Raw genomic sequence first — 20,568 nt, 5'->3', positions numbered from 1 at the left:
TTCCTAATGTGGCTTATTGATGGATCACATGTGACCTCAGGGCTTTGTGAGAGCTCATGCACATGGAGTCCTTACTCCACCCACTGGCTCAGTTGTGGCAACATCCACTTCTGCATGTCCATTCTCATTTTGTTGTCATTTCCACTTATGTCCCTTGCTGATGTAGCCTACGGCGTGGTTGTACTCCTGGTGATGCTCTATGATACAGGCCTGGGGGTGCCCCTGTCTAGCAACTCTGCCTCTCCTGGGTCTAGCTTGCTTCAGAACTCCCTGAGCCTGGCAGCAGCTCTTGGTCAGACCCCGTAGGGATTGCCAGGTTTAGCAAATGAAAATATAGGGATACCCTAACTTTGCTGCACGCCTGAAACTAATACAACACTGTAAATCAACTATACGTCAATCTAAAATTTTTAATTTTTAAAAATGAGAACAAAAATAGATATCAATAAAAAATTACAGGATACCCCATTAAATCTGAATTACAGACAAACAATGAAGTTTTTAGTGTATGTCCCAAAATTACACATAATATTATCTGTTGCTTACCTGAAATTCAAATTTAACTGGACATTCTGTATTTTATCTGGCTACCCTCCTCCCAGGCCCAGTGTCCTCAGCCAAGGACTATAGATCCTGATGAAGGGGTCCTTTTGGACAGCTCACTAGCCACTCCTTCAGGAAACACCTGTGTCCTTCACAAGGCACAGGTAATATCTGGATACCTTCTGTGCCCTAAGGAATCAGGATTCCCTGTGGGAGTTGAACCCAGGCCCTTTCTAGCTAAACAACTATGTTAGGGCACCACTTCTCCCCAGTGTGGGCACCCCAAACAGGGCTGGGGAAGCCTGTAGGTGTGGGGGCAGGAGACTTTCTGCCTATGGAGTAACCCCTCCCCCCATATCTCTTATCATCTTTACCTTCTGCCTCTTCCCTTCTTCTTTTGCTTAACTACCCCCATGCCAGAAGCAGTGAGTTTCTTTTATTTCTCCTTTGTCATATCCTCCTCTTTCCAAAGCACAGAAAGCAAGTCTCACACCTGGCTGTGACAGCAGAAAGCATATTTTCTTTGGACTATAGAAGGACTGAGACAGTTGGACCATAAAGAAAGCTGAGTGCTGAAGAATTGATGCTTTTGAACTATGGTATTGGATAGGACTCTTTCGAGTTCCTTTAACTGCAAGGAGATCAGACCAGTCAATCCTAAAGGAAATAAACCCTGAATATTCATTGGAAGGATTGATGCTGAAGCTGAAGCTCCAATACTTTGGCCACCTGATGCAAAGAACTGACTCATTAGAAAAGACCCTGATGCTGGGAAAGATTGGAGGCAGGAGGAGAAGGGGACAACTGAGGACCAGATGGTTGGATGGCATCATTGACTCAATGGACATGAGTTTGAGCAAGCTCCAGGAGTTGGTGATGGACAGGGAAGACTGGTATGCTACAGTTCATGGGGTCACAAAGAGCTGGACACGACTGAGTGACTGAACTGAACTGATAGGAGGACTCAGTAACCTTCAATCTCTAATCCTGGTTTTGGTTACATTAACGATAGAAATAAAGGGGGTTACACCTCTTAAGGTAATAACCTGGCTTGCATAGTTGTTGTCTTCCTACAAAAATCCTATATTGAAGGTCAATCATTTTTTTCTTTTTCCTTACATTCCTTCTATACCAATTTATTCTCCTCTTGGGTAGAAGGATATCATCAGCTGACTGGAGAGAAGATCAGGAGTTCAGAGAGGCTACAGAGAAAGGTAACATGAATACTTTTTCATATTATTTCATTATATTTACTTTGAGGTCCTGCCTGACATAGATACTTCTCTTTGAGCTGTGCACCCTCCTCTATCAATACTGAGGTGTTTCTTGTAATATGAACTTCTATTATGGGGGAAGTTGACTTTGTCTCCTGAAATGTTCAGACAATCAATTAATTCCTGGACAATGAAAGTTTTTTAATTATGAAATTTCTCATGCTGCTGCTAAGTTGCTTCAGTCGTGTCCGACTCTGTGCGACCCCATAGACGGCAGCCCACCAGGCTGCCCCATCCCTGGGATTCTCCAGGCAAGAACACTGGAGTGGGTTGCCATTTCCTTCTCCAATGCGTGAAAGTGAAATCACTCAGTTGTGTCCGACTTGTAGTGACCCCATGGACTGCAGCCTACCAGGCTCCTCAGTCCATGGGATTCTCCAGGCAAGAGTACCGGAGTGGGGTGCCATTGCCTTCTCATACTTATGCTCAAATACGTAGAAAGATAAAAGATAAATACACAGAAAGGTAAATGAAATAAATAGCAGCATGCAAGTACCTGCCATCCAGATAAGATTCTTTACAGAGAATCTTATAAACTTCGAATTTATAAAGATAGCAATCAATTTTAAAAGATACCAAAAAAATTTATAGCCTTTTGAACTCAAAGTCTTTTCTCTATACTTTTCTAGTATTTCAGGTTGCAGATTGTGCCACTCTGAAGGAAATAATCTAACTATAAGGAAAAAATTACGTTATTTGATAGGACACAACTGGGAGGCTGCAAAAAAGGAAAATTATGTATATGGGACGCATTTCATTTCTGACTTCTTAAATGCCATTTGTAGGTTGAGCTTTGGTGAGAAGAGTATGTAATTATGTTAGTTTGAAAATAAAATCATTGCTTACTCCAGGTAATTGGTGTCTCTGCCTCCTTGTCTGTCTTTTGCTTTGCCTAAGTGGACCAATATTGCTCCAACACATGATCATGAAAAGTGAACTTTGTAAGGAAGACTCTACATAACCAATCATTTCTACATTCTCAGTACATGCTTTTAAGTTGCACTATGGTGTACAGTTTTTCTTCTTTGGTTTCATAGGCTATTTGAGGCGGAAGGTAGAGGGGACGTAATCCTATGCAATCTCCGCATTCTGCAATTTGAGAGAGAGGGGAAGGACTCTGTCCTCCAGGCAGTGGGAGGCGCTGCTGAGGGAGGAGCAGTGTCCAGACCAGAGCAGCCTCGCTCTTCCCTCACATATTGACATCACCTTCCTTCTCCTGATTAACAGAAACAACCTACCATATATTCTGGTATCAAGAATGTAGTAAAGTTTAAATTGGCCTATCTTGTAATTAACTACATTTTAAGGGTTTGGAGGTGGGCTAAATGGTCAACTTCAGCATATTAACAGTTTCACAAGGAGGAAGGGGAATTTACACAGAAGACAAAAGGGGAAAACATGTTCTTTATTTGATAGCAATGAAATCTGTTTCAGCATTATTGGATTATAATGGTCCAAATTTTATCTAGAATCTGTGCCTCAGGAAGCACAACCCTCAAAAACAAGTAAAAATTATTTTCACACTTTTTTTTTTTTAGGTTAACTTCAATAATAGCAAGTTTAACTTGTAGCTATTTTTATATGCATTTTTTTAAAAACATATAGTCTTTTCTGAGAAACATTTATTTTCTGCATCAACATTTATTTTCTAAAAATCTTTGGAAAAGATGTTTTTATCTTTCCAAAGAAGATCCAAACTCCTTGTGTGCAGACTGAAAACCTTCTGTGATCTGATTACACTTAGAGGTAAACAGATTACTTTTTTTTTTCCTCCTAGTTCCAAACTGGACCACCTAACACAATTTCCCTGCTCTTGGTTTGGGCTCTTGCTAATGCTTCACTCGGGGTTTCTCTGGTGGCTCAGCGGTGAAGAATCTGCCTGCAGGAGATGCAGGCTTGATGCCTGGGTGAGGAAGATCCCCTGGAGGAGGAAATGGTACCCCACTCCAGTATTCTTGCCTGGAGAATACCCATGGATGGTGGGCTATAGTCAACGGGGTTGAAAAAAGAGTCTGACCCGACTAAGCGACCAAACAGCAATGTTTCATTGACTTTCAAAACTTGACTTCTTCTAAAGGCAGCTCAGATGCTATTTGCTTCCTGAAGTTTTTCCTCATCTTGATTCCTTTAAGTCTACCCTCTGCAAAATGAATCTTTACATCCTTAGTGTTCCCACAGCACTTTATATTTCTAATATACTAAATAAATAAATAGCATGTGGAAAACTTGCCAGTTTATCAAATGCATTTTTACTTATTTCGCTTAATTATACCACTTGCAAGATTCTGTGTTATTACTTGACTCAGCATCTTAGCTCTTTCACTAGAATGTAAGAACCTTAACAGTGAACCTTGACTTCATATTTGTTTTGTGTAATCTACTGTATTATGTTTTGCACATGGGAAGAGTCCCAACTGATATTTATCAGCACTGAATTGATAGTGGTATTCATACTAACCAGAAGGGATTAAATTCTTAAATGTCAATAGATTGCTACTTGTCCTCAGATGAAGGCTTGATAGTGACCCAGCAGGCATTGCTAGCCTCAAATTCCACCTCTGACTTTGAAGTCTGGCAGCCACCTCAGAGCATTAATAGGCAAAGCTGTGGCTTGCTGGGTAATAACACATTGCCTTGGAATAATCATTTTCAAATGAATCAACAACAGCAGCTATTTGCCTGATCTAATTAGCATCACCTTTTTTTGAGCAGGCGGAAAAAGGTTGGCATATTCTGTATGATGCAACACGCAGCAAATTATATAGACAAGGCAACATCACAGGGTCAGGCACTCACCTCTGTGGCTGAGGGCTTCCTGGCAGTCTTCCCCCCTCCCCACCGCTTCCCTACACTAGCTTAATAATCAGTTTGCATCATTTTAAGTATGAGAACTGCAAGGAAATCCTTAATTTGAAATTTAGCCCAAATGTGGTTTCTGTATTTAAAGAGACTTGCTGCACAGGAGCATTGCAAGAACAAAGGTTAACTTCTCTTTACATCCAAGAATATTTGGGAAATGATTTAAACTGAATGAGAAGTTAACTCTACTTACTTACCTGGTAGGAATGTCAACACTAAATGGTGTTACGTTCTTGTCTCTCCTAAGAGTTAACAGGCCTTTGTTTCCAAAGGTCAGGCTACGGATGTTCTGTGAGGGAGTGGGCTTGAAGGAAGGACAGGCAGAAAGGATGCCTCTATCTTTAATGAGAAAAATGATTTAGTAGAATTGGAAGGAAGGTGCGTGTGTGCGTGCGTGTGTGTGTGTGTGTGTGTGTGTGTGTGTGTGTTCCGCTAATGGCTGAGAGAGCTAGTGAGCTCTCTCTCGCTCACTGAGAAGGTACTGGGATCTTGCACTGGGGAGAGCTGATGAAGGTTTTGGGGAGTGAACCCTAAGGCAGGGGTGTGCTGGAGCTAGCTTGTCAGAGCACCTTTCTTCCCAAATGTCATCGTGGGAGACTGAAAACTGCCCTGTCCCCATATTTTCAGGACCATGTATGGCCCTCCCCCCCAGACTCTTAGAGTACCCCCAGAAAAGGGAGAGCCCTCTGTGATGACTGACACTGAATGCTCCATCTGCCCCAGTGAGGTGGACACCAGATATAATTTGGTTTTGAAAAATAAAATGTGGGCCCTATCAAATTTCTTGAGTTCATCTACCTGGACCTACAACTTGCTAGATGTGCCTTGTTATGTAGGCAAGTTCCTCATCTTTAAAATGGGAAGAATATGCTATTGTTAGGTTTCTGTGAGGATACAGAAAATTAATACATGGAAAGCCTTTAGAGAAGGGCCTGGTACAGACTAACCATTGCTGTTACTGGGTAGAAGGGTGGGGGGATATCTGCTGGGGTGTATTTCTATACGCTGCATTAATAGTCCTTTTACTGCACGTGTCCCTTCCTGTCTTCTTCCACACTGGTAACTTCAGGTGGCAAGCTCTTAGATGGGCCGTGCCAGCATCTGTATATGCATTGTCTTTGCATTGCCTCTGTGCTCTCATGACATTCCCAGGAACAGGTCGTTTTGAATGTGTCCATTTTGTAAGTGCTTATTTCTGAAGTTCCCCTAGTTCTTGACATGTAGTAGGCACACAGCAAATGGTTTTTAGGTTGAATTGAATTTAGATCTGTTATAGGCTATTCAGCAGAACATTCAGCCAGTAATCAAAGCTTTCTGATGAGGCTGGTTGAAAAAAATCTATTGTTTATTAACAAGTTTGAACTAATTTGGCTCCATGGTCAAGAAGAAATGGGCCCTAAAGGAAGTCATTACTGATCACACGGATATTTAGTGGCAGAATCAGTTCCCTGAACCCTCACTACTCTCAAGTCTCCAGATTTAAGCCAGTGCTTCTCTCTACAGGGAGCAACCGAAGGCTAAAAGACCTTGGTCAGTGTAAGAATTCAGAGGAACCCTGGGTTGCCTGTGGAACTGGATTTTGAAAGGAGGAAACAGCTGTTTCACAGGAAGCAGAGATTTCAATAGGGACTAGATTTATTAATTAAAGCAGTCAACCAACTTTTCCTTCCTCCTCCAGGCCTAGGAAAGCACCTAGCCAAAAGACACATTGCTTCAATTCATAAAGGAGTGCTTCTATGCATTCAGGGCTTAACAAGAATCCTTCTAACTGTTAAGTCCTCTTAGCTTAACAAATAAAAACAAAATGTATTTGGAAAGACAGAGGCTATATGGCAGGGGCTGGGTTTCTGAGTTAATACTCCAATAACAGTAACAATAAATAGATAGTGATTGGACATGAAATCCTGCACTGGGTTTATATGGATGTCATTTCATTCAGTGTTTCCCAGGTAGTGCAGTGGTAAAGAATCTGCCTGCTTGATCCATGGATTGGGAAGATCCCCTGGAGAAGGATATGGCAACCCACTCCAGTATTCTTGTCTGGGAAATTCCATGGACAGAGGAAACTGGTGGGTTATAGTCCATGGGGTTGCAAAAGAGTCAAACACAACTTAGAAATGAAACAATAGCAATATTTCATTCAATCCTTACAGGAGCCTTAGAAAAATACATTATTTTCTTTACTTTACACAAGAGGAAATGAGAATGAAAGAGATGTTAGCTGACTTGTTCAGAGACACAGTTGGTGAGCTGTACCCAGGATTGGAACACTTCTTTCTGCCTGGAAGCACTCCCATCATCCCCTCTAAACACAGCAGGTTAAAAATTAAAGAATGGACCAACTTGAGCCACAGAGGAGTAGGAATAATTAAAGATGATGACTGAGGCCGAAATAAATTCACTTGTCTTTTAAATAAGTGATCACAGGGAGTAAGGGTTTCAAAATCCACACTTTAATCTCTGGCTATCGACGTTAAATTATAGCATAATTATAGCAAAATGCTAGAGTTAAGAGAGAAAAGGAAACCACTGCATGAAGTGAGCAAAAGAGAGAGGACTAGTAAAACAGCAGGAATGAATAAAACCCAGAAAGCATGAAACAAGATGAGATCAGCGAGCTCAAACTTACTACTTATGACCTTGGGGAGAGGCCAAGCTCCCCTCCTCCCATTTAACTGTAAATCCAGACAAAGTGACAGAGAAAGGTTAGAAGTAAAAAGATAGAGCAAAGAATTACCTTAGAAATACAAGTAAAAGGTGGCCAAGGACATGGCATCATTAATAGCAAATCTCATAGAAATCAGAGGAAAAACAATGCTTTAAGCAGAGGACAGTTTTTACATGAGGGTTAGTCTCCAGTGAAGATATCACAGAGGACAGCCTTATGCACAATAGTAGTGAAGGACATTCAAATACCATCCTCAAACTTTGAATTATCAAGTAGGTGCAAAAACTATAATGTTGTTTAGCCCAATCTCCCAAACCACAGATCCTGCTGGTTTAGCAGTGTTATTTTAGACTGTTGGCCAACATATCTTCCTGCCCTGGGGGCTCAAATCCTACAAACAGTTCCGAGGGGTTTCTTTATTTGCTTCCTTCCTTCCCCCTTCTTTGTGACGCCCGTAAACACACCACACAATTACAAAGTGGCAGCCGCATGCAATATTGGAACAGAGACACCCTGTTAAATCCGTTCCTGACAGCTGTGAGCCCCTTTTAAATTTCAATTATAAGATCAACAACTATAACTGCCGGCAGACCATTACCACCCAGGGTTCAGGCAGTTCTGGGGATAGAGGGAGCAACTCAGAAGGGGTGGAGGACGGGCTGGGAGAGCCTCCGGGGACCCCCTAACCTGGTTAAACCTGCATCGTGTGCACCTGAACAATAAACTTAGGCACAAATGGGGAAGGCTCAGGCCCAAAGCAGATTCGGGGCTGGAGCCTGTGCCAACACACCAACCCTGACTGCCCCCTACTTTTCACTTCACCTTGACTGAACTTGTAAACCTGGTCCCTTATTTCAGAAGTTGGGAAAGACAAAGGTGTGGTGTTCCCTGCTAGTTCTCAGGGCAAAGAAAGACTGAAAGATTCTGCTGTAAACACCAGACCCAGCTCTCGCCCTTTGAAAATAAGAGCCTCATGCTGCCCCCAGCAATGGCAGCCACAAGTGCCCCCCTGCTCCTGCCAGGAGCTCTGGCCCACAGCAGGAGGCCTTGGTGTGGGGCTCTCCATCTTTGTCTTCGACCACAGCTGGTGGGGATGTACGGTTCAGTCAAGTCTCAGAGCAGCTGGGTCATTAGCCAAATAGTAAAGAGGATGCTTATACTGAAGGAGACGTGGGTTCTATTCCTGGGTTGGGAGGATCTCCTGGAGAAGGAAATGGCAACCCATTCCAGTATTCTTGCTGGGAAATCCCACGGACAGAGGAGCCTGGTGGGGTCGCAAGAGTGGGACCCAACTTAGCAACTAAACCTCCAACAGTTCCCAAATGAAACAGCTGAAAAAGTACGTTTCCATGCAGGGCCTTCCTCCCAGAATCTGTTTCCATCCCATCCACCCCAGCTTCCTTGCTTGCAGGACTTAGATTAGACTGATCCTCATCCCAAGAAGACTTCTAAGTTTTTCTGGTATAAAAGGACATTGGAAGTTAAGTTTAATGAGCAAAATCATTGAACTTCTGAAAAGATTTGAATGTTTCATCTTCAAGGTGCTCAGAACTCATTGGTAGTAAAGTTTATTATCGTGCACCTGATCTTTTGGTTTTAGTTATATGGTAGATGTATGTCTTTTTTGGGAAATTATACATTCAAAAATGTTGCCTGCCAAGGGTTTCACCCTTATTCCTCCAGAGCTGATTTGGACATTTGCAGAGGTTCCCAAGGAGAACAACCTGCATTTGCTACATTTACTTCAGAGCCCTGGCTCCACGGATCCATGCCTTGAGAACTCTCAAAAGCCACCAGACTAGGATTTTCATCAAGAAGTCCTACTAATTAGCTTGGTTCCCCAAGCCTGGGACTTCTAGCCAAACAGGAATGAAAAGCTACCTGAAATGTTTTTGGAAATTTTGAAAACCTTTCAGGCATTCTTTTTGGCACTACTGCTATACAACCTGCCCATTTGGCCCCCAACAAGTGTTTGAGATGGAAAGAGACGTAGTTTGGTTCAGAAGCAAAGGAAAGCTTGATTCCTTGATCTAAGAAGAGAGAAGTGTGAGCTCCAGAGCACATGCTCTCCCCAAGTATTTGGGGCTGATTTATAGGATCTCTTCTGCGGGAAGGGGGCGGGGTTCTTTTGGGTCAGACACAGTTGTGCAGCTCACAGGGCTCCAGACAGAAGGGCCAGATGCAGCATTTCTGTACACAGACGGCCAAATTGGGGTGTTGGGCACAGTGGTTCTGCACTGGGAACTCTAATCCACCGTGTATAGGTGCAAGGGCTCTGTTACACACCAAGTGAAACTAGACTAAACACAAAAGAGCTTAGACCATATCACGTTAGATTCTGTTATTCCCCTCCTGCTCCTCCCCACACGTGAGTGAGTTTGTTAGTGAGACTACTCACGCTCTTTGCCTGCAGAACACTATGAAGTCAACACTAGTTGTCCTGGTTGAGATAAATTGAAGAGAATATGGTCAGTATGGTGTGTCTTTGAAATAGGTTTGTAGAGAACATTTCATTTGTACCACTCAGATTTTTTTTTTCTTGTTAAATTTACCTTTATGGCAAACCACTTGCAAATTTGTGTGTGTTTGTGTGCATGCACACCATCTCAGATATGCTGTCACATAGCTCTCCTCCAGTGACCCAGGGAAGCCTTGTACACTCACTGCAAGAATGTGCCTGGTACCCAGAGGAAATATTTTATATTACTCCCAGGATATGTTTTTACAGGACCTAAACCTCTAACTAGTATCTTTTAGTGCTTAACTAATATATGCCTGAAAAAGGACTATAACATTCCACACAAGACATTCTTATTTGGATCTAGTCCATATATCAATATTTTGTTAGTGAGACCCCTTTTTTAAAAGAGTTTAAACTTCTAATTAAAAAATCTTGAACAATGGCATATTTTAAATTCCATTTCTTATTGTTTAAAAATTGTAGAGTATTTTGGCAATAAAAAATTTGAAATTAAAATTTGATAAAGATAGACTGGGTAAAGATTATCTCCCACAACCATCAGGATTTCTCTGTGTACTAGATAAACATTAGTAATAAAGTTTTAATAATAACTCACCTACAATTCTTAAAACTCCGAAATCTTAAACTTTTGGAAACTTATTTGGCAGCAAAACCTGACCCAAACCAACACAAGGCTACTTATATCTGTATTTCTTCCACTTTTTGTGAATATTTGTATATTTCTCTGCAGAAATATTAATGTTTTGGGGATGTTACATACTTTTATGCACCACATTATGTTTCTAAACTCTAGATAATTTTTAAATTCCCAAACATATCTGATCCAAGGTTTTAGATAAAGGATTTTGAACTTGCCTACAAAATCAGACTATAGCTCATGCCATTATGTTTTTCTTTAGGATTCCGCCTCTCTGTTCTTTGGAAGAGACCATCTGTATATAATATTTACACAAAATTTGCACCTGGTTGCAATGAGAATGGAGTATATTCCCTAGAAAAGGTTTTTGTCTTACCAGTTTTTCCAATCTTTGTAACTATTAGGTGTCTGTAATATCCTCAATTAAGTTCAACTTATATTGCTTTCTACTGTCCAGACACTGTGCTAGGAGCCATGAGGGATGCAGATATAAGCAGGATACTGTCAACCACTTAGAGCAATCTGATTGGGGGGTGTAGACATGTAAATACCATTCATCTGTAATGACAGGCTGAATGTCATAAAAGGCAGAGTTACAAGCAAAATGCTGATGGATAAAAAAGGAAGAGTAATATATGTTAAGGGAGGCTTCACAGAGGAGGGGCCACTTGAGCTTATGCATTTGTGCCTTTTCCAGGATAATGAAATTTTCACTGGTAAAGAGGTAAGGGATGATTTTCCAAAGATTTTCACTGATGAAAGAAGCCCTGACCTTTACTATTTTTTAAAGGATGCTAGTATATAATGACAGAAAAAGAAAGAAAATAGGAAATTTCAAAGCAAGGCTATAAAAATTGAAGTATATTTTAATGTTTACTTTGCATGCTTTCTGCATAGAAAATGCAACATAATAAAATTGTAGTCATGGGAATAACTGTTAGGTTACAAAATACGCTTATGTCTAGTCCATCTATAGGAGTCATCTGGTTTAAAAAGGTGTATGAATACCATCTTTGATCCTTACCAGTTATCCCTGTGATTGCATGTGTTGACTTATTTGAAGATGAGATAAATGTCTAAGCTTAAGGGCCCATATGAAAGTGAGACCAGTATGAAATAAGACCTTCTGAGCCCTCTGATACCTGTTACCTGCTCACCCCCTCTACCTAGCTAACCCTACAATTGTTTGGAGGAATCCAGGCAAGAGAAACAGCACAGGCAGTGTCAAGTGAAAGAAGCTTAGCTTTAGTTTTGTACATGTATCATTCAGGATATGTTGGATTATGCTGCAGTAACAAGCAACCCCCAAATGTCAAGTGAACTAACAACATTTATCTCCTGCTCACACATGTCCACAGATGTTCAGCAGGAAGGCTCCTTGTAATTACTAGGGAATCCTGGCTGATGGAGGATTCCCCAGCCCCTTCATTTGGTGTCCGTTTCTAATGATCACCTGAGCAGCGTGGCAGATCACACTCAGCTTCTTAAAGAGTTTGCTCTTTGACTCTTCCAGTCACATTGGTAGACCAAAGCAATCCACATGACCGCACCTGGAAAGAACAACCCTGTTCTGGAAGATCAAGAGCTAGAATTATCAGGTTAAGAGTATTAATGACAAGTTTAGCAGGGAAAAGGGAGTCTTACAAGATTCTTAAAAAAGAAAAAAAGAAAGAAACCCAGCAACATATGGTTGAGCTAATAGATAAAGTAAAGGAGCGCATAGATTATCTGAAATTGGGTGCCTAGGGAGAGCGAGCTGGGAGACACGTTAGACTAGCAGAGAGCTAGAAGTGTAGGGTTCTCTCAGCAGTCCCTGACCGAACAGTGTATTCATGTTAAGCAAGATACTTATTCTGGCTTCACTTCAGTACTTCCAAGGGAAAAAGGGACACAGAGGTGGCAATGTATACAGCCTTCCTGTTAGTCTGAGGGTTAATGAAAGTTGGGGGATGAGGCACTTAACTCCCTGCTTTCTATTCAATTCTGGGGAGAGCTGCCTCTTAAACAAAACGAGCCTTTTTCTTTGAGTTCACAGTATATTTCCACGGAGACAAATTTTGCCAACCTCACCAAAATTTGAGTGAAACCTGAATAATAAGTTGACTATTTATTTTATGAATTGGATGTGCATCCTGCCGGATTTTCCAAGTGGTTATGACAACAGAATCCCTCATCTATAATATCCATCCACAGCCCTCACGTATAGCTCCCTTGTTTGCTCTGAAGATAATACATTGATTGAGCCTCTTTTGATGGCATTCTTCCCATGCTTCTCACATGAGGAAGAATTACTGCTGTTTTCCCCAGGGGACCTAAAACGACTGCATTTTTACACATGTTATTTACTGTATACATCCTAATATCAAAATGGTCAATTCCTTTATAATCTTTTTAACATGCCTTAGAGAATAAAAGATTTGTTCTTACATTTGTAGGGGGAGGTTTTTTTCATCTTTTTTTGTATATGAGTTTTACTTTAAAACTCATTAACTCATTAACTCATTCTTGTGCCCATGAATAGTTAACATTAATTATGCACAATTAGCATATGACAATGCATGACACACATTTCAAGCAAATATTAGACAGCCTAATTATACTGAATATTTTTGTGTTCAGCTATGCAGGTTCACAAAATATAATGAATGGTATGTTCATTTTTATTGAATCTACTTACCTGACCTAGAGTGATGATTTAAAAATGAAAACAGTTGGAAATAAATGCACTTACATTGAATACTGTTATGCACTAAGGGATATTTCCAAGTAGTAAAAGCTGGAGGTCAGTCGGCCAGTACTTTTGCTTTTAGGTAAAGATTATTTTAGATGCATATTGTAGGATTTTAGAGCTCAGTCTTAAAATCCTTCAGAACTCAAAGGCTGTTTTAGTGTTCTGACAGGCAAAACAGTTCCTTTTTAATCATAATTCACCTCTGCTCTTTAGGCTTAGTGTGGAGAACAAAAATATCCATGCATAGTAACAAACAACTATTTTTGGCACATGCCGAATGGAAGGTGCTTAGGAAGATGGGAAACTCTACTAAATTGTACCATTGGTCTAAAAGCACCAGAAGGAATCAAGCAAGAGAAAAAGGATGCTTGGGTAAATCCTCTCACTTGCTGGAATTATTAACAAGAGTTTACCTGTCTTTTCAAGTGTTCTCTCATTAGGGCTTTTAAGTTTCCTATTCAAATAAAATAAGATAAATGAATAGGCTATGATTGAACTTTGGCTTTCTAGTTAAGAATGCACTACTTGAAAAGTCTATTAGCCTCACAAAAATGAGACTTCCTTTTAAAAGAAGCACAAAAACCCACAGTAAAGATAACCTTATGTTTCCCATTGTGAGCATAGAGAATTACTCTGGTCTGAGTTGTCACACAAGCCAATTTTTGTACCTGGACTTGATCCAGCTATTAGGCTAACTGAGAAAGGCTCATTCTGCTCTCCTGCCCCCTCCTTTCCTCCGTGTCCCCATATTAACTTTGAGGAGCCCATCTTGAGAGCTCTTGGCTGATTTCTATTTTAAGAGCCTAGTTCAGCCATTATAATTAGTCCCCAGTTTGTATGGAATTCTCTTAGGCATTTGAAAGATTTCAAGATCTTAAACAAGCACTTTTCAAATTTTTCCACTGAACTATCCATTGTGGCAGAAGAAAGACAACTTTTCTTTGGGGGCTTGAACCCCTAACACAAAATGAGGAATGTCTTTGAAGTCTTTCTTTTGCCATAAAGTTCTGTATACTTCTTGTATTCCTCTAGATACAACTGAATTTTTAAGAAGAGATATTAATATTCTGAATTATTTATCATTGAATAAAATGGATGGTCCAGGAAGACACACTGTGCCTACGGCTTTGAAAGTTCCCTAACGCACTGTTCAGTGTTCACTGGTGTACCAGAACTTCAGGATGGAGGCCTAATCTGTTTCATGGTAAATCTTTTGATAAAGTGAGTTTAAAACTAATTTTTAAATGTTTGCAATTCCAAACAATGCATCAAAGCAACCGTCCATCAATAGAGAACTGGCTAAATTCACTAAACTACACCCAGACAGTATAATACTCTGCAACAGTTTAAAAGGATAAACAAAATCTATTGTATTTTCATGAAAAGAGGCCCATGATATTATACATATATATATTAAGATATATATTAATTATATTATTAATTAATTATTAATTTAGAGGATGAGATGGTTGGATGGCATCACCGACTCGATGGACATGAGTTTGGGTAGACTCCGGGAGTTGGCAATGGACAGAGAGGCCTGGCGTGCTGCAATTCATGGGGTCGCAAAGAGTCGGACATGACTGAGCAACTGAACTGAACTGAACCGATATATTATATATATATATATATATATATATATATATTATATATGGGGAAAAAGTCACAGAATAGTCAGAGTGTGATCCCATTAATAGTATAAGACATTTGAAAACTTTGTATGAAGCTAGATCTGAGGAAATTTCACTTTGCACAGGAATGTATTATTTAATTTTTTTGTACCAAATACGGACTAGTGGAAATCTGAAACAACTAATATAATCCTATTTTGAAAACAAACACAAAAAGCTTTGCATAGGTTGCATTTGTGATAAACCTAACCAGATAGAAACAATCTCTGTTTATTCAGCTTTTTTGTTGGATATCTGTATAATCTTTACACTAGAAGGAAAGATTCTGGTCTTCTGCACAAATTAGGAATTCTTTCTGTAGTTTTCCTGATGATTGGTTATATGGACTTCTTTTGAATAATTTTATCTGATGCTGAACTGTTACCTTCAAATATTCCTTAAAGCACATAGTTTCCTTTGGAGTTTAAGAAGTTTGACCTTACCCATCTTAAAACCTGCCTCCAAATGATTACAACCTTGATATCATAAAGCTTCCTATGCACTGTGTATTAGTCTGTATAACATATTTGTAACTTTGTTAAAATTAATATTTTAAACTACTTATCATCAAGTAAAATGGGTGGTTCAGAAAGCCATACTGTGCTTTACCTTTGAACATCCCCTAACATGCTGCTAGATGCCATCCTAAATGGTGTATTTTCAGAAGTAGTTGCCACAGAATTGTTACTGTGCTGTCATTAAAACAAAGTTTTCCAAATACAAGTGTCATTCTCTTAATTATCCAGTTCTTTGACAAACACTTATTCTCTACTCTATACAAGGCACTGGCATAGACATCATGAGAACCTAACACTTTCAGTTTCTGCCTTCCCAGAATTTACCAGCAAGGGAGGGAAGGCAGGCAGTTACAAGGCAGCGTGTGTGACACGATAGAGGGCATAGGATCTAACAGGGGGTCACCTAACAAGTCAGAGGAGGCTTCCTGAAGGAAGTGATACCTAAGTTTAGATCTGAAGGACCAGCAAGAATTAACCAGGGCGTGGAGGAGGGCAGGGGAGGTGTGTTCCAGGGTGGCCTAGGCACAGAGAAGCATGAGCACAATCCCAGGGGAAAAAGTAAGCACAGTACATTCATGGATGGAAAGAAGTTTAGTATGACTGAGAGTGGAGTTAGAGGTTGGGGGTGGGAAGGTCTGCTGTCTGAGAAGAACTGGGGCCAGATCATGAAGGATCTTGAAACACGTGGTAGTAAGCACAGACTTTGTTCTAAAGGTCAGGAGAATCTACTAAAAAATTTTAAGCCAGGGAGCAGATGAGAGGTGGTCTACTGCCAGACTGTAAGTAAGGAGGTCAGTCTTAGCCATTGATTTATTTTGATTTTCTGAACTTTACTTTCTCATCTTTAAAATTAGGACAATGGCACATATCTCAAGGGTTGTTAGGAGATTTAAATGGAATATTAGAAAACAATGAAGCTAGATCAGTTCAGTTCAGTTCAGTTGCTCAGTCGTGTCTGACTCTCTGTGACCCCATGAACCGCAGCACGCCAGGCCTCCCTGTCCATCACCAACTCCCAGATTTTACCCAAACTCATGTCCATTGAGTCAGTGATGCCATCTAATCATCTCATCCTCTGTCGTCCCCCTCTCCTCCTGCCTTTAATCTTTCCCAACATCAGGGTCTTTTCCAATGAGTCAGCTCTTCGCATCAGGTAGCCAAAATACTGGAGTTTCAGCTTCAACATCAGTCCTTCCAATGAACACCCAGGACTGATTTCATTTAGGATGGACTGGTTGGATCTCCTTGCAGTCCAAGGGACTCTCAAGAGTCTTCTCCAACACCACAGTTCAAAAGCATCAATTCTTCGGCACTCAGCTTTCTTCACTGTCCAACTCTCACATCCATACATGACCACTGGAAAAACCATAGCCTTGACTAGACGGACCTTTGTTGACAAAGTAATGTCTCTGCTTTTTAATATGCCGTCTAGGTTGGTTATAACTTTCCTTCCAAGGAGTAAGCATCTTTTAATTTCATGCTACATCAGTGTTTTATGTTAGAAGCCAGTGGTATCTCCTGATACCTCACAAGTCTATGGTATTATATTTCTATTGGTATTTTATTTATTTTATAACATGTTGATAACTGAATTGATAATGAATTACTGAATGAGTCTTTATAACAAGGCCATACTGCTATTCAATGAATGAACATGACTATAGGCCAAGAGGCAATGTTCTTGTACAAGTTATTAGGATTGTGAGCTATGTGTTAATGTTATTGAACCAGGTCCATTTTGCCCTACCTGCTGAGATGCTGAGGTTTATTCACAAGGCAACCCAAGCCAGGAGGCAGTAGAACAAGTCTCAGATCTGCCTCCCCTAAGGAAGGGGCTTGGATTATTTATGGAATAAAGAATAAAGAAGCAGAATAAAGGTCTGGGGCATAGGGGGTGTGGGAATCACAGGGAAGGTGACTGGAACAAGGTACAGTAATCGTTGCTCTGAGCAGGTGTAACTAAGCTACACTTGAAAGTGCTTAGCAGGATTTGGTGGCGGAGTTTCTGGCCCTCTGATGTTGAAAGGTCATCAAGGGGACATTTAGGCATGCCCAGTTGGAGGGTTGGTGGTCCTATACAGTCTTAACCAGCTCAGCTCAAACTAGGCTACATAAGTTGACTCTGAATACTTATAAAACAACTGGGGCAAACATCTTATTGTTTAGGCTCCATGCCGCTCAGAGTGCATGCAACCTTTTGTAGCAAAGATTGAAATAACCTTGATTAGTCAAGGCAGGTTACAGGTGAAATGGATTTAACTAATGATTACTTATGGTTTGACGAGCTTTCAGGAATATTGGAAGCAGCAACATTGGGTGTTTTTTCTTAATCCTTTGTCCTTTTAACTAAGCAAATGTGTTACTTTCTCAAATTTAATATTTTCTTTAGAGTTCATATTTTGTATTTTTAAGACTGCTCAATTGTGGCAAACCAAACCACATCCATGGTAGATCGGAGGAAAAGGGAGAGAGAGGAAGGGCTGGAGGAGAGAAAGAGGTGGCGGGGGTGGACAACTACATCTGAAGAATGACACTTTGTTTTGCTTCTTGAAAAGTAAGATAAAACTTTCCTTTAGGCTATGGAAAACCATATGCCAATCAAAAATAAAAAAATTACAGAGAACAATAACCTATTGAAAGTTGAAATCTTATTGGCAATATGCATGTTTGAAATGCACATTTTAAATGAAATCATCTTTGGGAATGTGATTCTCCCCAGATCTGTACAAGAAGATTTATAATTTTCTTTATTATTTTATCAAGTGAGTTTGCTTAGCAAAACCATAAAGTAGCAACTCTATTATTCTTGAATATTACTTTGAAAATAATCTGGATAGGGAATTCAGCCTGGGATCCAATGGCAAAGAGTTCTAACCAGCCAAGGATTCTTATAAGGTACCCCCACCCTGTAGGTAATTCTGTAGTCATACCAAGATGGAAGGAGCACAATGAATTCTGTCCAGTACCAGTGGAGAAGTAGAGAAAACAACATGGAAACAAAATTCTGGAACCTTTTTCCCAGGAATAGGCAAATTATTTAATAGAAGGCTAGATATTTAGCAGAAGCCATCTGGTCCTTCAAACAGAGACTGATGCACAGAGAAAACCATTATAATCTGTGTAGCTATAAGGTTAACGATCGTGATTCAAGAATTGACATTTATTTTCACATTTCATGGACAGAATTAGCACTGTATGGCAACTAACCACTGGGAGGTTAACAATCACAAGATGATAAAGTTCTGCTTTTAAAATAGAATAATCAAAATGCTTTAGACATCTTTGGTTGTATTCCACTTTCCTTTTTCCTTTTCTTTCCCTGGGAAGTTCGCCATACAGTATCAATCACTCAGAAAACATTTAATAATAACTTGATGATTGTAAACATTATGTAGATGCATATGGAAGATACAAGCTTGGGTTTATTAGTGGAAGGGGAAAAGTGAAAGTGTTAGTTGCTCAGTTGTATCCCACTCTTTGCGACCCCATGGACTGTAAGCCCACCAGACTCCTCTGTCCATGGAATTTTCCAGGCAAGAATACTGGAGTGGGTTGCCATTCCCTTCTCCAGAGGATCCTCCCAATCCAGGAATCAAACCTGGGTCTGTTGCACTACAGGCAGATTCTTTACCATCTGAGCCACTGTAGCCCAGTGGAAGTGAAGGCCTTTATCAAAAATACCTCTTTATAAGGGATCATCCACTTTTATCTCATTCTCCTAAAACTTCAGCTAAGAAAAATCAAGCATCTTTCTTTAGATTTTTAATGATTTTTTTTTCATAATTTGATTTAAAAGTAACATTTCTTATTTAATGGTGCCCCAAATATCCTCCCTGGGTTTCCTTGGTGGTTCAGCAGTAAAGAATCCACTTGCCAATGCAGAAGACATGGGTTCAACCCAAGGGTCAGGAAGATCCCCTGGAGGAGGAAATGGCAACCCATTTCAGTATTCTTGCCTGGGAAATCCCCTGGACAGAGGAGCTTGGTGGGCTACAGTTCATAGGGTCGCAAACAGTCAGACACAACTGAGCAACTAAACACCACCAACAACAAAATATTCTCCCTATCACTTAGTGCCCCAGATTACAGTTTGAGCTTTATTCCTTTAGCTGAAAACTAAATGGCTTGCTACAATACAAATATCCCCATAAAAAGGTAGCAATTAATCTTTTGCACCATACTGGGACTCAGGAATCCAGTGTAGAAAAGGAAACTGAGTGGCCCAAGTTATTAGATATACCATTGCAGAAGGAGAAAGATCTGAGTAAAAAGCAGCAGAATAAGGAGGCTACAGCTGGCCACATAGATAAACTGCTATCCAGAGAACTGGCTGAGCACAGCTGCAGGTGCAGAGGGTTCAGGCAGGTGGTTTCTTTTATATCCATGGTGTGAATATTTGTAGGTAACAGTGCTAGAGGATCTGCATTTGAGTCCTGGGGCAAAATCTTCTAGGCAGCAACCAGTGGGAAAGCTTTTTCTGGCTGATTCAAAACAAACCCAGTGGACATTGCAGAAGAGACAAGATGCAATTCCTTCCTTGAATGGATTTATCAGAAGCAACAAGGAACAGAAATGGGAAAGGGCAGGAGCAAGATTAAAAAACAATAGAGAATTTGTAGTTGAGGCATAATGTTGGTATTTTAAAGATGGAAATTTGATGATAGAGCTAAAGATCTCTTTGCAATTACTATAGCAGCTGAAAACAAGAAGTGACCAGAGGAGAATCTAGGGGAAAGCCTTAATGCTTATGTTTGCCAGTTGGCCCAATCTAAAGACCTTTTTAATACTCAGTGAGGTGGGCTCCAGAGTTAACATTATAAGCATATTTTTAGTTATACATGAATATTCCCAATGATACCCACTATTTATCAAGCACTGCAGCAGGTGCTATAATAAGCTTCTTTCAGTTAATTTTCATAATAATCTGGGTATTATAATTATCATCATTTTACAGATGAGGACACTGGGGCTTAGAGTTAACTAGTTCACCCCAAATTTCAGAGACAAGCAATTGTATTCATTTGCTAGGATCTGTAAGCCACTGTCTGAGTGGCTTAAGTAACAGAAGTTTATTTCTTCATAGTTCTAGGAGCCAGAAGTCTAAGATCAAGGTGTCGTCAGATCTGGATTCTTCTGAGGCCTCTCTCCTTGGCTTGTAGATGGTCATCTGCCCTCTGTGTCTATGT

At 40.3% G+C, this 20,568-nt stretch overlaps 1 protein-coding gene across 19 annotated transcripts in view; it reads right to left on the bottom strand.

The window, feature by feature from the left end:
• LOC145543551 (uncharacterized) overlaps nt 1–20,568 on the bottom strand; it is a 570,959-nt gene that overhangs the window by 248,512 nt on the left and 301,879 nt on the right. Inside the window, exon 4 of one of the 19 annotated variants that reach the window (XR_014080835.1) lies at nt 10,526–12,013. The exons of the other annotated variants lie outside the window; for them this stretch is intronic. The gene's annotated coding sequence lies outside the window, so the exon portion shown is untranslated. Of the gene's footprint in view, nt 1–10,525; nt 12,014–20,568 lie in introns of those variants that run through there. 19 annotated transcript variants of the gene reach the window in all.

This window comes from Giraffa tippelskirchi, chromosome 3 (genome assembly GCF_054371585.1).
Source record: "Giraffa tippelskirchi isolate mGirTip1 chromosome 3, T2T-mGirTip1v1.2.pri, whole genome shotgun sequence".
Lineage (NCBI taxonomy): Eukaryota > Metazoa > Chordata > Mammalia > Artiodactyla > Giraffidae > Giraffa > Giraffa tippelskirchi.
The sequence above is the reverse complement of the archived record's forward strand: the minus strand, read 5'-3'. Positions and strand labels throughout refer to the sequence as shown.